At 44.2% G+C, this 12,710-nt stretch overlaps 2 long non-coding RNA genes and 1 pseudogene across 2 annotated transcripts; all 3 read left to right on the forward strand.

Moving 5' to 3' along the window:
- The first annotated feature begins 501 nt into the window (after positions 1-501).
- LOC116685816 (uncharacterized) lies at positions 502-12,332 on the forward strand. The gene is made up of 4 exons (XR_004331054.1): positions 502-625; positions 723-775; positions 1,601-1,604; positions 12,323-12,332. It is a non-coding gene; the product is annotated as an uncharacterized LOC116685816 (long non-coding RNA).
- Positions 7,004-7,708, forward strand: LOC116685815 (uncharacterized). Its single transcript, XR_004331053.1, has 3 exons — positions 7,004-7,102; positions 7,202-7,352; positions 7,594-7,708. It is a non-coding gene; the product is annotated as an uncharacterized LOC116685815 (long non-coding RNA).
- Positions 12,330-12,710, forward strand: part of LOC116685808 (uncharacterized) — a 6,518-nt pseudogene continuing 6,137 nt past the window's right edge.

The following is a 12,710-nucleotide window of genomic DNA, read 5'->3' on the forward strand; positions in this document are numbered from 1 at the left end:
CTGTCTGTCTGTCTGTCTGTCTGTCTATCTGTCTATCTATCTATTTATCTAAGTTTCTCTTTAGTGGTAGCTTCATTTCCATTAGAAAGACAACGTCGTCCTCTGCTGGCCAATAAATTATGTACAGGGTAATTCTACTAATAATTAAATTAAATTTTGTTATTTTCTTTAAATTTAGAAAACATTTTCTAATGTGCTTATTAGTACATTTGCTGCTCATAATATCAATAAAGAGTTAAATTAAAACCAGGAACTTCATTACATTCAGTACATTCAGTACATTCAGTACATTCTGGCCAAACTGCTGTCTGCTACACACCAGTTTTTAAAAAGTCAGGCTATTCACCGACCAATCAGAGGCCCTCAGGTGTTACATCCACATGTGTAGCTCATTAGCATTCAGGGTTTCTTTCAATCAGTTGATTAGAGTGGCCTTTGACTCTCAGGGTAGACTTATAAAAGCTGGTGTGTAGCAGACAGCACCACGTCGTGCCAGTTAGGCCAGGATATACAAGCAAGTGGTTCATTTTAGCTTGTGTTGGTTAGCAGGTGTAGTTCGCTAGCAGCTAGGCTAGCTTTAGACACTGCCAACATCAGTGGCTATGGCTTTTGGGATTTGTCTCAGGTAAGTTGCAGGGTCATGGTCATTTACAAGCTGATGGTTGCCATTAGTGCACCTTATGGTTTCAATTTGTTTTTAATACATTATTTTGTCTCAACAGTGTGACCTTGCTCCTGTCTGTGTGGACAACTGCAAAATGTGATATTCCCAGTGGTAAGAACTAAAAACATCTGCTTAACACCTGCCTGTTAGTCCTTGGTGCAATATTCAATTTGAACCCATTTGTTCATGCGAGTTCATATGGAGTGTCGTGATCGTTACTTCATGATAGCTGTGATCTCTCCTACTCTGGGGATGAACCTTCCTTTGAGGCGTTGGTAAGTCCTCACAGCATTACAAGCTAGGGGTCGAACCATGTGGGATCACACCCATGAGTTACCTAGATATTTAACTTATTTGTAAGTTTTCTTAAGACTGGCCTGGCAGGTTTTACTTTGAGTAATCTGACCAATTAAACCCAAGTATTCACTGAATAGAGTGAAACTGTTTGAGCAGACTAAACTAGGGACTTGTCTTTCAGATGAGATGGGTGTGTACCCCACATAAGATATGCAGCAAAGTGTGGCACAGTGTCAGTGTTGTCCCTGCATTGGAACATCTGGAGCTCAGAGCCTCTTACTTCAGCTGCAACACCGACAACAGGTCCGTGCAAAGGGCTACAAACAGTTTTGGGTTATTCAACAATAGTGTACCCTTTTTTAGGACACATGTTCTCATACTTGATGGATACTATATTCAGGAGGATGAAGTATTCACTTCCTTCAACCTGATTGTGACACACAAAGAAAGGAGTCACCTATGCCTTGAACAAAACCTGTTCTCCCCTCTTCCCTGGTCTCCAGAGAGGTCACCTGTGAGGTCAACTACATGGAAGTAAGCTTGGTTGTATCTTATATGTGTAATTTCCAAATTTGCTCTAACCCTGGTTTCTTTGTAGGTGTCTATGAGGAGTGATATGGCCTGTCCACTGGGATAAAGAAGGGTGACTGGGGTGCTAGTTTCAAAAGGGTATGTTTGACATGTATTCTGGGAACTTGTGACATCCGTCATTTGCAGTTGGATAACTATGATACAATCAAATTCGTATATACAATTAAATTTTGACTATGTGCTTTATTCAGGCCTATCCTCAGCCACTTCAGATTGGCAGGTGATGTTTCAGACGCGCAGCTGGGGGTTTTGCCGATTAGCCTCAACACGCTAAGATGCATGGCTATACATTTGACTTGACCATGGAAGGCTTGTTTTCGTACTCCGTATGGACAACCTGAATCATACAGCACTGAGGTAACACTGATGCAGAGTTTAGTGCATCTAGTCCATGTCTTTTGAAATTCCAGACAGTGTTTTACTACAGTAAAGCATGTAGTACAAAGCAGTTGATCATTCATTGCCCCCCCCCAGGTGAATGGTGTTCCAGTAGAGGTGGTCCATGCAACCTGTTGTCCCGACTAGCTGGGTTTCAGTTGGGTTGACCTGGTGCTGCTTGCTCCATGCGTCAGTATTACAGCTTTTGTTGTGGCTTTCTTTTTCCCTCTGACATACAGCAAATCTAATACTGGTGTAATGTCTCTCCAGATAAAGGATCATATGACAACAGTAGCTACATCATGTGGATCTTCTGAGGTCTGCATCCATGGGTGTCAATCTAAACCAGATGCAGGTCAACTTGGAGTAAATGGTGAACTTGTGGAGCAGCCAGTTGCAGAGAAGAGAGGCTACATTGTGAAGCAGCACAACTCCACAGTTGAGATCAGCATCCCCTATAAGGCTGAAGGGGATACGAAGGTCAGGAGCCAGGGTTATTTTTTCATAAACATGTTTTCAAGTGAGAGGACTTTTGCCAATTAACATTTAAATTTCCTGAGACCTTCTTTCACAGAGCATCGTTGTCTGGGACCTCTACAATTCTCATCTTTCATCTCTACTTGGAGCAATCTCAGTGGATGAGGGTCATGGTGACACCAGACTTCGCATTCACAGGACACTGGCCACCCCTGCTGCATCCGTATTTTCACTGAAAACAGTAAGTCTAACCAGGCACTTGTAAGAGGCTGAAGCTTCTTGAACAAGTCATTTCTAAGGCCACTACATGGCATCCTTTTAGAAATGATTATTGCAATTCATGTATTAACCATTGAACAGAGGGCCATCTAGTACCTTAGAAAATAAGACACTAGTGCACAAAGCTTCATTCAGCCATCACAAGGCACTTGCCAAGTTGAAGAAAAAAGAATCTGAATGGCTTTTTTTCAGGAACGTTCTGAGGAGCGCACATTCACTGTCTACCTCGGGATGTCCCAGAAGACGTTGAGTTGGTTGCAGTAAATTTGAATGGACGGATTTTACAGTTCCCTTCACAATGCAAGCAGCCACAACATCACAAAGTGTTTTGTTCCCAACCACACTCATGGCTACGTTTGAAGGTGCCTTTGTGATACTGTTGTCATGCAGCAGGTAAAAGGGCTTTGCAGTTGTATTGCTGGTTACTTGGACAACTTTCATCTGCTTGAATCAACTTTTTTTTTTTTTGTGTCTTTAGTTAATCAAAGAGCAACTTCAGCACCGGCTGGACATCACCTACACCCTGACTGTTCTGCCTGAAAATGAGCCCTTTTACCAACTAGCTCCTTGATGGTGGTAACAGATGCCTGTAAGTCATTTATTTAGTTTTGACTTTGTCAATCTGCTAAACTGAGCAGTAACTCATTGTGTTGTCTTCACGCTCCTCCAGCCTTTGATGCTTCTGTTCTGAGTCTGGCATCAGCTTTAACTGGACCACCGGCCTATTGACTCCCTGTGGGAGATCAGTATAGGCTCAGAGCTGCTGACATCAGCTGGCAGCCAAGTACGGCTACATCATGAGCAACATAGCCCGAGACTGCTGCTCGAGTGCACTCTTCACTAGGCTACAAGTACAGGTGAGATGACACTAGAGCATCAACACTTGTGTTTTAAGGGATGGATTTCATTGGACATCAGTCAATACGCTGCAGTGTTTTTAGACATTACTTTAAAGGACTTCGTTGGCACTTTTGAGCTCCTCATGCGGAATGGGGAAACGGAGGTCAAATTTCAACTGTCAAGACTTGTCATTTCTCTGCTACTGAACTCATTGTTAAGGAGATTTATTTAAACTAAGATCCCCATATGTTTGACACAGTGCTAAAACTCCGTTCTCTGCAGTGTGTTCGGCTGATGGCAGGATAACTGTGGTGGCTGACTTTGTCTCTGGCCATCACAGTGAAGGAGTTCCTGCTAGAATCAACTCTGTAGACAAAAACTGTAGACCCAAGAGATGGACGGCACCAGGGCTCTTTCTCTTTTCCAATAAACGCTGTGGATCCAATATCAAGGTATACTTGAACTGAACTCATTACTTTTTATATCTGTGATAAGCCCCAAATGTTGTGCTTGGTTTCTCCAGCTGGCAAGGAGTCTGTGACTTACAAAAGAGTTCTTCCTCAGCAAGGTTGAATGCACAAACTGACTCCAGCAATGATTTCGACAGGTAGTTTCAACCCAACTATTTTGGTTAATACAACTCCTCAGCTTAATAAACATTCTTCAATTTTGTCCTGCAGGGTGACAATCCAGTGTACATATGCTCTGGCTGGACTACTCTCCGTATACAGGTTTCAGTCTGACACAGCTGGTGTTGGCCGTATTGTGCATTCTGCACACTCCACTGAAGGTTGGTGTGTACCTGTTAACTAAACTTATCCTACTATATATCATATGCCGACATCTGTCTGGTCTCTCTAGGTCTACTGGTCCCCCACCATCAAGCCCCCTACAGTGCCTCAAACTTTATCCACTCAAAGAAATGTTTCAGCTGAACCTGCTCACCAGCCTGCTCAGTATTTTAATGTATCCAGCTTTCCAAACATGTCTCTACACCACTAGCATCCCGGGGAAAGCTCTAGCGTTCGAGGCACTGTTGCTAGCATCTCAAGCACAGTCACTTCGATTCCAGGCACTGTATCAATCACCACTTCTAGCACATCTCTAGCTTTCCAGGCACTGTCACTAGCATCTCCAGCACTGTCCTCTAGCTTTCCGCACAGTCTCTAGCAACATCTCGCATACCAGGCACTATTGCTAGCGTTCCAGGCACTGTATCACCCACTCCTCTAGCAACATCACTAACATTCCAGGCCCTGTGTTGGCATCTCGAGCATTGTCTCTAGCATTCAGGCATTAGATCAAGCAACATCTCTAGCATCCTGCACCAACTCTAGCAACATCTCAAGCATACCAGGCACCATTGCTAGCATTCTGGGCCCAGTTTCTAGCACCGTCGCTAGATTCCAGCACAATTACTAGCATTCCAGGCACTGCCTCTACACTTCCAGGCACTGTATCAAGCACAGCCTTGAGCAACATCTCTAGCATACCAGGCACTGTTGCTAGCATTCCAGCACAGGCTTGAGCAACAGCTCTAGCATTCCAGGCACTGCCGCTAGCATGCCAGGCACAATCTCTAGCACATCGGTAGCATGCCGGCTTAGCACAATTGCTAGCGTTCCGGCACTGTCTCTAGCATCTCAACACCGTCACTAGCGTTCCAGGCACTGTATCAATCACCGGCTCTAGCCAACATCTCTAGCTTTCCAGGCACCATTGCTAAATTCCAGGCACAGGCTTGAGCACAGTTGCTAGCATACCAGGTACTCATCTCAAGCAACGTCTCTAGCGTTCCAGGCACTGTCACTAGCCTCTCCAGCACTGTCTCTAGCGTTCCAGGCACAGTCTCTAGCAACATCTCTAGCATACCAGGCACCATTGCTAGCGTTCCAGACACTGTAGTCAACCACCGCCTCTAGCAACACACTAACATTCCAGGCACAGGCCTGAGCACAGTTGCTAGCATCTCCGCACTGTTTGTTGGCATCTCAAGCACTGTCTCTAGCATTCAGGGTACTAATCAAGCACCGTCTCTAGCTACCAGCCACCATCGCTAGCATGTCAGGCACAGTTGCTAGTGTCCGGGCCCTGTCTCTGGCACCGTGCTAGCATTCCAGCAGTGTCTCTAGCATCTCAAGCACCACTAGGTTCCAGGCACTGTCTCAAAGAAATAATATTAAGCCCACTACGTGCTTCCAACACCATTGTCCACTACCAGATGCCCCGCAGATGTTTTGCAATGCAACCGCTTTCCAGCCTTCTGAGTCCAAAGCCTCCAGCTATCCAATCGATGTCTCAAAGGAAGTAACCATTAAGCCCCTACAGCGCTTCAAACCCTAGTGGCCACTACCAGATGCACCGAAGATGCTTTTCAATCAACCTGCTTTCCAGCCTCTCCTCGTACTCAAAGTATCTGGCCCTCCAAACGATTCTCAAAGAAAGTATCCGCTTTCAAACCACTGTCTCACAGCAAGTATCCAGCTTTTTAAACGATGTCTCTAAGAAATTATCTGACTTTTTAAATGATGTCTCAACACGCGTCCGCGTTTTTAAATGATGGTCCTCAATGACAGCATCTGGGCTTTGTAAGTGATACAAGAGGTAGTAGTTTTATCTGAACTTTTTTCATTATTTGGTTACCTGAAGTTTGGTAATTGGTCTTGTGTCCATCTTGTTTAACTTGTCTCCACAGGAGCCAGAGGTGCACAACGCTAAAGTGACTCTGTGATTGGGACGAGTTTTAAATGTGAACTTCAATAATTTGTACCTTATGCTCTTGACTGTCATTGAGACTACATAAAAATGTATGTTGCCTGAAATTGCTCAAAGATTATGTTGCGAACTTGAATTAGCGCAGGATCCTTGAGCTGCTAGTTTGGTCTCAGCCTGAGGGTTTAAGACCCGCCTCAATGTAAACTTTGAGTGCTGTATAAAGTTAGTGCTTTACAATGGTGAGGAAGGACGTTTCCTGACGGCATGCCAAGTAACATAAGACCAACGTTAGACATGTTTAAAAGGCCTTGCATCACCTCTTAGTTTTTGAGTTGCTGTAAGAGACTGAGCCCTACCTCAGGCTGTGCTCCAGCAGCTCTTAGAGGAGCTGCAGGTAACTGGAGTGAATCTTGAAGTGTGGTCTAAAATGTTCTGCCAAAGGACTAAGTTTGAAATATGCCTTTGGCAAAAATTGTTTATACATCTCAACCAACTTCTAACCATTTAGAGGCTGATATGAATCTAGTCGAGTATGTTTTAGAGTTGCTAAATTTTGTGCATGCTGAAAGTTTCCAGTAAGTGAAAGTAATTTTTAGATATTCAATCAACTTGGACCATTTCCTGATCTCACCCTACTTATAACCAGATAATCACCGGTGTCAAATTCTCAAAGCCTTCATTGCATGCAAAATGACACTGATAAGCCTATTGTCGTGGCGTGCGGCATTTCTACTTCCTGTAGATTAAGCTGATAGGCTTGTGGAGCAGCCAGTTGCAGAGAAGAGAGGCTACATTGTGAAGCAGCACAACTCCACAGTTGAGATCAGCATCCCCTATAAGGCTGAAGGAGGATACAGGAAGGTCAGGAGCCAGGGTTATTTTTCATTAAACATGTTTTCAAGTGTAGAGGACTTTTGAGCCAATTAAACAATTTAAATTTCCTGAGACCTTCTTTCACAGAGCATCGTGTCTGGGAACCTCTACGAATTCTCAATCTTTCATCTCTACTTGGAGCAAATCTCAGTGGATGAGGGTCATGGTGACACCAGACTTCGCATTCACAGGACACTGGCCACTCCCCTGCTGCCATGCCGTATTTTCACTGAAAACAGTAAGTCTAACCAGGCACTTGTAGAGATGGCTGAAGCTTCTTGAACAAGTGTCATTTTCTAAGGCCACTACATGGCATCCTTTTGAGAAATGAGTTATTGCAATTCAGTGTATTAACCAGTTGAACAGAGGGCCTCTAGTACACTTAGAAAATAAGCCACTAGTGCACAAAGCTTCATCAGCCATCACAAGGCACTTGCCAAGTTGAAGAAAAAAAGAATCGGAATGGCTTTTTGTTTCAGGAACCGTTCTGAGGAGCGCACATTCACTGTCTACCTCGGGATGTCCCAGAAGACGTTGAGTTGGTTGCAGTTAATTTGAATGGACGGATTTTACAGTTCCCTTTACAATGCAAGCAGCCACAACACACAGAAGTGTTTGTTCACAACCACACTCATGGCTACGTTCTGAAGGTGCCTTTTGATGACTGTTGTCATGCAGCAGGTAAAAGGGCTTTGCAGTTGTATTGTCTGGTTTACTTGAACTTCATCCTGCTGAACAACTTTTTTTTTTTTTGTGTCCTTTAGTTAATCAAAGATGCAACTATTCAGCCAGCGTCTGACATCAACTACACCCTGACTGTTCTGCTGAAAATGGAGCCCTTTTACCAACTAGCATCCGTGATGGGGTAACCGATGCCTGTAAGTCATTTATTTATTTAGACTTGTCAATCATGCTAATACATGAAGCAGAGTAACTCATTGTGTTGTCTTCACGCTCCTCCAGCCTTTGATGCTGTCTGTTCTGAGTCTGGCATCAGCTTTAAACTGGACCACGGCCTATTGACTCCCTGTGGAGATCAGTATAGCTTCAGAGCTGCTGACATCAGAGCTGGCAGCCAAGTACGGCTACATCATGAGCAACATAGCCAGAGACTGCTGCCGAGGTGCCACTCTTCACTCACGGCTACAAGTACAAGGTGAGATACACTAGAGCATCAACACTTGTGTTTTAATGGATGGATTATACATGGACACAGTCAATACGCTGATGTGTTTGTAGAACATTACTTTAAAGGCTTCGTTGGCACTTTTGAGCTCCTCATGCGGAATGGGGAAACGGAGGTCCAAAATTTCAACTGTCAAGACTTGTCAGTTCTCTGCTACTGAACTCATTGGTAGGAGATTTATTTAAACTAAGATCCCCATATGGTTACACAAGTGCTAAAACTCCGTTCTCTGCAGTGTGTTGGCTGATGGCAGGATAACTGTGGTGGCTGACTTGTCTCTGGCCATCACAAGTGGAGGAGTTCCTGCTAGAATCAACCTGGTGAACAAAAACTGTAGACCCAAGAGCATGGACGCACCAGGGCTCTTTTCTCTTTTCCAATAAACAGCTTGGATCCAAAGTCAAGGACTAATGGAACTGAACTCATTACAATTTTTATATCTGTTGATATGAGCGCCCAATGTTGTGCTTGGTTTCTCCAGCTTGGCAAGGATCTGTGACTTACAAAAACGAGATCTTCCTCAGCAAGGAGCTGAATGCACAAACTGACTCCAGCAATGATTTCGACAGGTAGCGTTTCAACCCAACTATTTTGGTTACACAACACCTCAGCTTAATGTACCATATCTTCATTTTGTCCTGCAGGGTGACAATCCGTGTACATATGCTCTGGCTGACTACCTCCGTATACAGGTTTCAGTCTGACACAGCTGGTGTTGGCGTATTGTGCATTCGCACACTCCACTGAAGGTGGTGGTGTACCTGTTAAACTAAAACTTATCCAACTATATATCATATGCCGACATCTGTCTGTCTCTCTAGGTCTACTGGGTCCACCATCAAGCCACTACAGTCCTCAAACTTTATCCACTCAAAGAAATGTTTCAGCTGAACCTGCTCACCAGCCTCTGCTCAGTATTTTAATGTATCCAGCTTTCCAAACAATGTCTCTACACCACTAGCATCCCGGGGAAAAGCTCTAGACGTTCGAGGCACTGTTGCTAGCATCTCAGCACAGTCACTAGCGTTCCAGGCACTGTATCAATCACCACTTCTAGCAACATCTCTAGCTTTCCAGGCACTGTCACTAGCATCTCCAGCACTGTCTCTAGCGTCAGGCACAGTCTCTAGCAACATCTCTAGCATACCAGGCACTATTGCTAGCGTTCCAGGCACTGTATCAACCACACTCCTCTAGCAACATCACTAATTCCAGCCCTGTTGTTGGCATCTCGAGCATTGTCTCTGCATTCAAGGCATTAGATCAAGCAACATCTCTAGCATTCCGGCACCAACTCTAGCAACATCTCAAGCATACCAACCATTGCCTAGCATTCTGAGCCCAGTTTCTAGCACCGTCGCTAGAATTCCAGGCACATTACTAGCATTCCAGCACTGCCTCTACACTTCCAGGCACTGTTCAAGCACGCCTTGCAACATCTCTAGCATACCAGGCACTGTTGCTAGCATTCCAGGCACAGGCTTGAGCAACAGCTCTAGCATTCCAGGCACTGCCGCAGCATGCCAGCACAATCTCTAGCAACATCGGTAGCAGCCGGCTTAAGCACAATTGCTACGTTCAGGCACTGTCCTCTAGGCATCTCAAGCACCGTCACTAGCGTTCCAGGCACTGTATCATCACCGGCTCTAGCAACATCTCTAGCTTTCCAGGCACCATTGCTAGAATTCCAGGCACAGGCTTGAGCACAGTTGCTAGCATACCAGGTACTATCTCGCAACGTCTCTAGCGTTCCAGGCACTGTCACTAGCCTCTCCAGCACTGTCTCTAGCGTTCCAGGCACAGTCTCTAGCAACATCTCTAGCATACCAGGCACCATTGCTAGCGTCCAGACACTGTATCAACCCCGCCTCTAGCAACATCACTAACATTCCAGGCACAGGCCTAGCACAGTTGTAGCATCTCCGGCACTGTTGTGGCATCTCAAGCACTGTCTCTAGCATTCAGGGTACTAGATCAAGCACCTCTCTAGCATACCAGGCACCATCGCTAGCATGTCAGCCAGTTGCTATGTTCCGGGCCCTGTCTCTACACCGTTGCTAGCATTCCAGGCAGTGTCTCTAGCATCCTCAAGCACCACAGGGTTCCAGGCACTGTCTCAAAGAAATAATAATTAAGCCCTACAGTGCTCCACACCAGTGTCCCTACCAGATGCACCCGCAGATGTTTTGCAATGCAAACCTGCTTTCCAGCCTTCTGAGTCCAAAGCCTCCAGCTATCCAATCGATGTCTCAAAGGAAGTAACCATTAAGCCCACTACAGCGCTTCAAACCCTAGTGGCCACTACCAGATGCACCAGAAGATGCTTTCAATGCAACCTGCTTTCCAGCCTTCTCCTCAGTACATCAAAGTATCTGGCCCTCCAAACGATGTCTCAAAGAAAGTATCCAGCTTTCAACCACTGTCTCACAGCAAGTACCAGCTTTTTAAACGATGTCTCTAAGAAATATCGACTTTTTAAATGATGTCTCAAAACGGCGTCCAGCTTTTTAAATTGTCTCAATGACAGCATCTGGGCTTTGTAAATGATCAAGAGGTAAGTTATGTTTCTCTGAACTTTTCATTATTTGGTTACCTGAAGTTTTGGTAATTGGTCTTGTGTCCACTGTTTTTACTTGTCTCCACAGGAGCCAGAGGGTCATCAACGCTAAAGTGACTCTGTGATTTGGGACAGAGTTTTAAATGTGAACTTCAATAAATTGTACCTTAAATGCTCTTGGTGGTCATTGAGACTACATAAAAATGTATGTGCCTGAATTGCTCAAAGGATGTTTGCGAACTTGATATAGCGCAGGATCTGAGCTGCTAGTTGGTCTCAGCCTGAGGGTTTAAGACCGCACTCATATTAAATTGAGTGCTGTTATAAAGGTAGTGCTTTACATGGTGACGAAGGACGTTTCCTGACGGCAATGCCAAAGAAAATAAGACCAACGTTAGACATGTTGGTAAAAGGCTTGCATCAACCTCTTAGTTTGAGTTGCTGTGAAGAGCTGGCCCTACTAGGTCGGCTCCAGCAGCTTAGAGGAGCTGCAAGGTAACTGGGAGAGAATCTTGAAGTGTGGTCTAAAATGGTCTTGCCAAAGGACTAGAGTTGAAAATATGCCTATTGGCAAAAATTGTTTATAACATCTCAAACCCAACTTCTAACCATTTTTTAAGAGGGGCTGATATGATCTAGTCTGATTAGTTTTTTAGAGTTGCTTAATTTGTGCATTCTGAAGTTTCCAGTAAGTGAAACAGTATTTTTAGATTTCAAATCAACTTGGACCTTTCTGATCTCACCCTACTTAACCAGATAATCACCGTGTTCAAATTTCTCAAAGCCTTCATTGCATGCAAAATGACACTGATAACCTATGTCAGTGGCGTGCGGGCATTTACTTCCTTGTAGATTAGCTTGATAGGCTTTAGACCGTCAGTGTGTGTTAGACCAGGTTGTAACTTAAAACTTTTCCATTTAAAATGTAAAAGATAGATTCTGGACTGAATCTATCTGATGAATCAATTTAAAAAAAACAAGTTTGTCATGCACCAGCTTGGTTGGCGGCCATTCGATCCAAACTGTGATGGCCTCTAGTGGGCGTAGTAATTATGATGGGAACAAAGGCAGACTCGGGTACCAAAGTATAAAGAGCGGATAAAAGAACTTAAAGCGGTTGACGTTCAAGGGACCGCTACGGCTTCCTGAAACCTCCAAGTTGCCTTGGAAAGTCGAATATTCACACCGCATCATTGTAAGGGACCTCACTCTGAACAGATTTTATTTTATGTTGACACCACATTTTGCTATTTAATTCTGAGATTGTTTACATTGGATATTGAAGTTCATTAAGTAGGTGATTAAGCACGGCTGGCCCGAGTGGTATCCATGGTAACGACAGGGTGATTTAATTCTTAAATGCACTTAATTAGCATATAACGTATGTTACGTAACAAATGTACTTTGTGTCAGTAGCTGAGTCTGTAGGGCAATGGGTTGGGAACCGGAGGGTTGCAGGTTCAAGTCTCCGTATGGACCAATGTACGAGTGTGGACTTGCTAAAGGAGTGCAAGTTCACCTCCTGGGGCACTGCCGAGGGGCTCTTTGAGCAAGGCATTGAACCCCCTCAACCGCTCAGGGCTCAGTAGCATGTGTGTGGTATTCAAGGCCTGTGTGTAGTGTGTAATAACAAAATTGTACTTTCGCCATAGGGGATCAATAATAAGTAAAAATTATTAATATTATTAAATATTAATATTTATTTGATTGTCCTAATCAAATATTTTTTTTATTTCATTTTTTTAATTTATTTTTTTAAAGCAATTCATGATTAATTAATAAAACCGAAAGTTACAGAGTTACACAGAACAGAAACCGAAGCCGTCCATGAGATATGAGATCAACTCATTGCG

Source organism: Etheostoma spectabile, unplaced genomic scaffold (genome assembly GCF_008692095.1).
Source record: "Etheostoma spectabile isolate EspeVRDwgs_2016 unplaced genomic scaffold, UIUC_Espe_1.0 scaffold271, whole genome shotgun sequence".
In the NCBI taxonomy this organism is placed as follows: domain Eukaryota; kingdom Metazoa; phylum Chordata; class Actinopteri; order Perciformes; family Percidae; genus Etheostoma; species Etheostoma spectabile.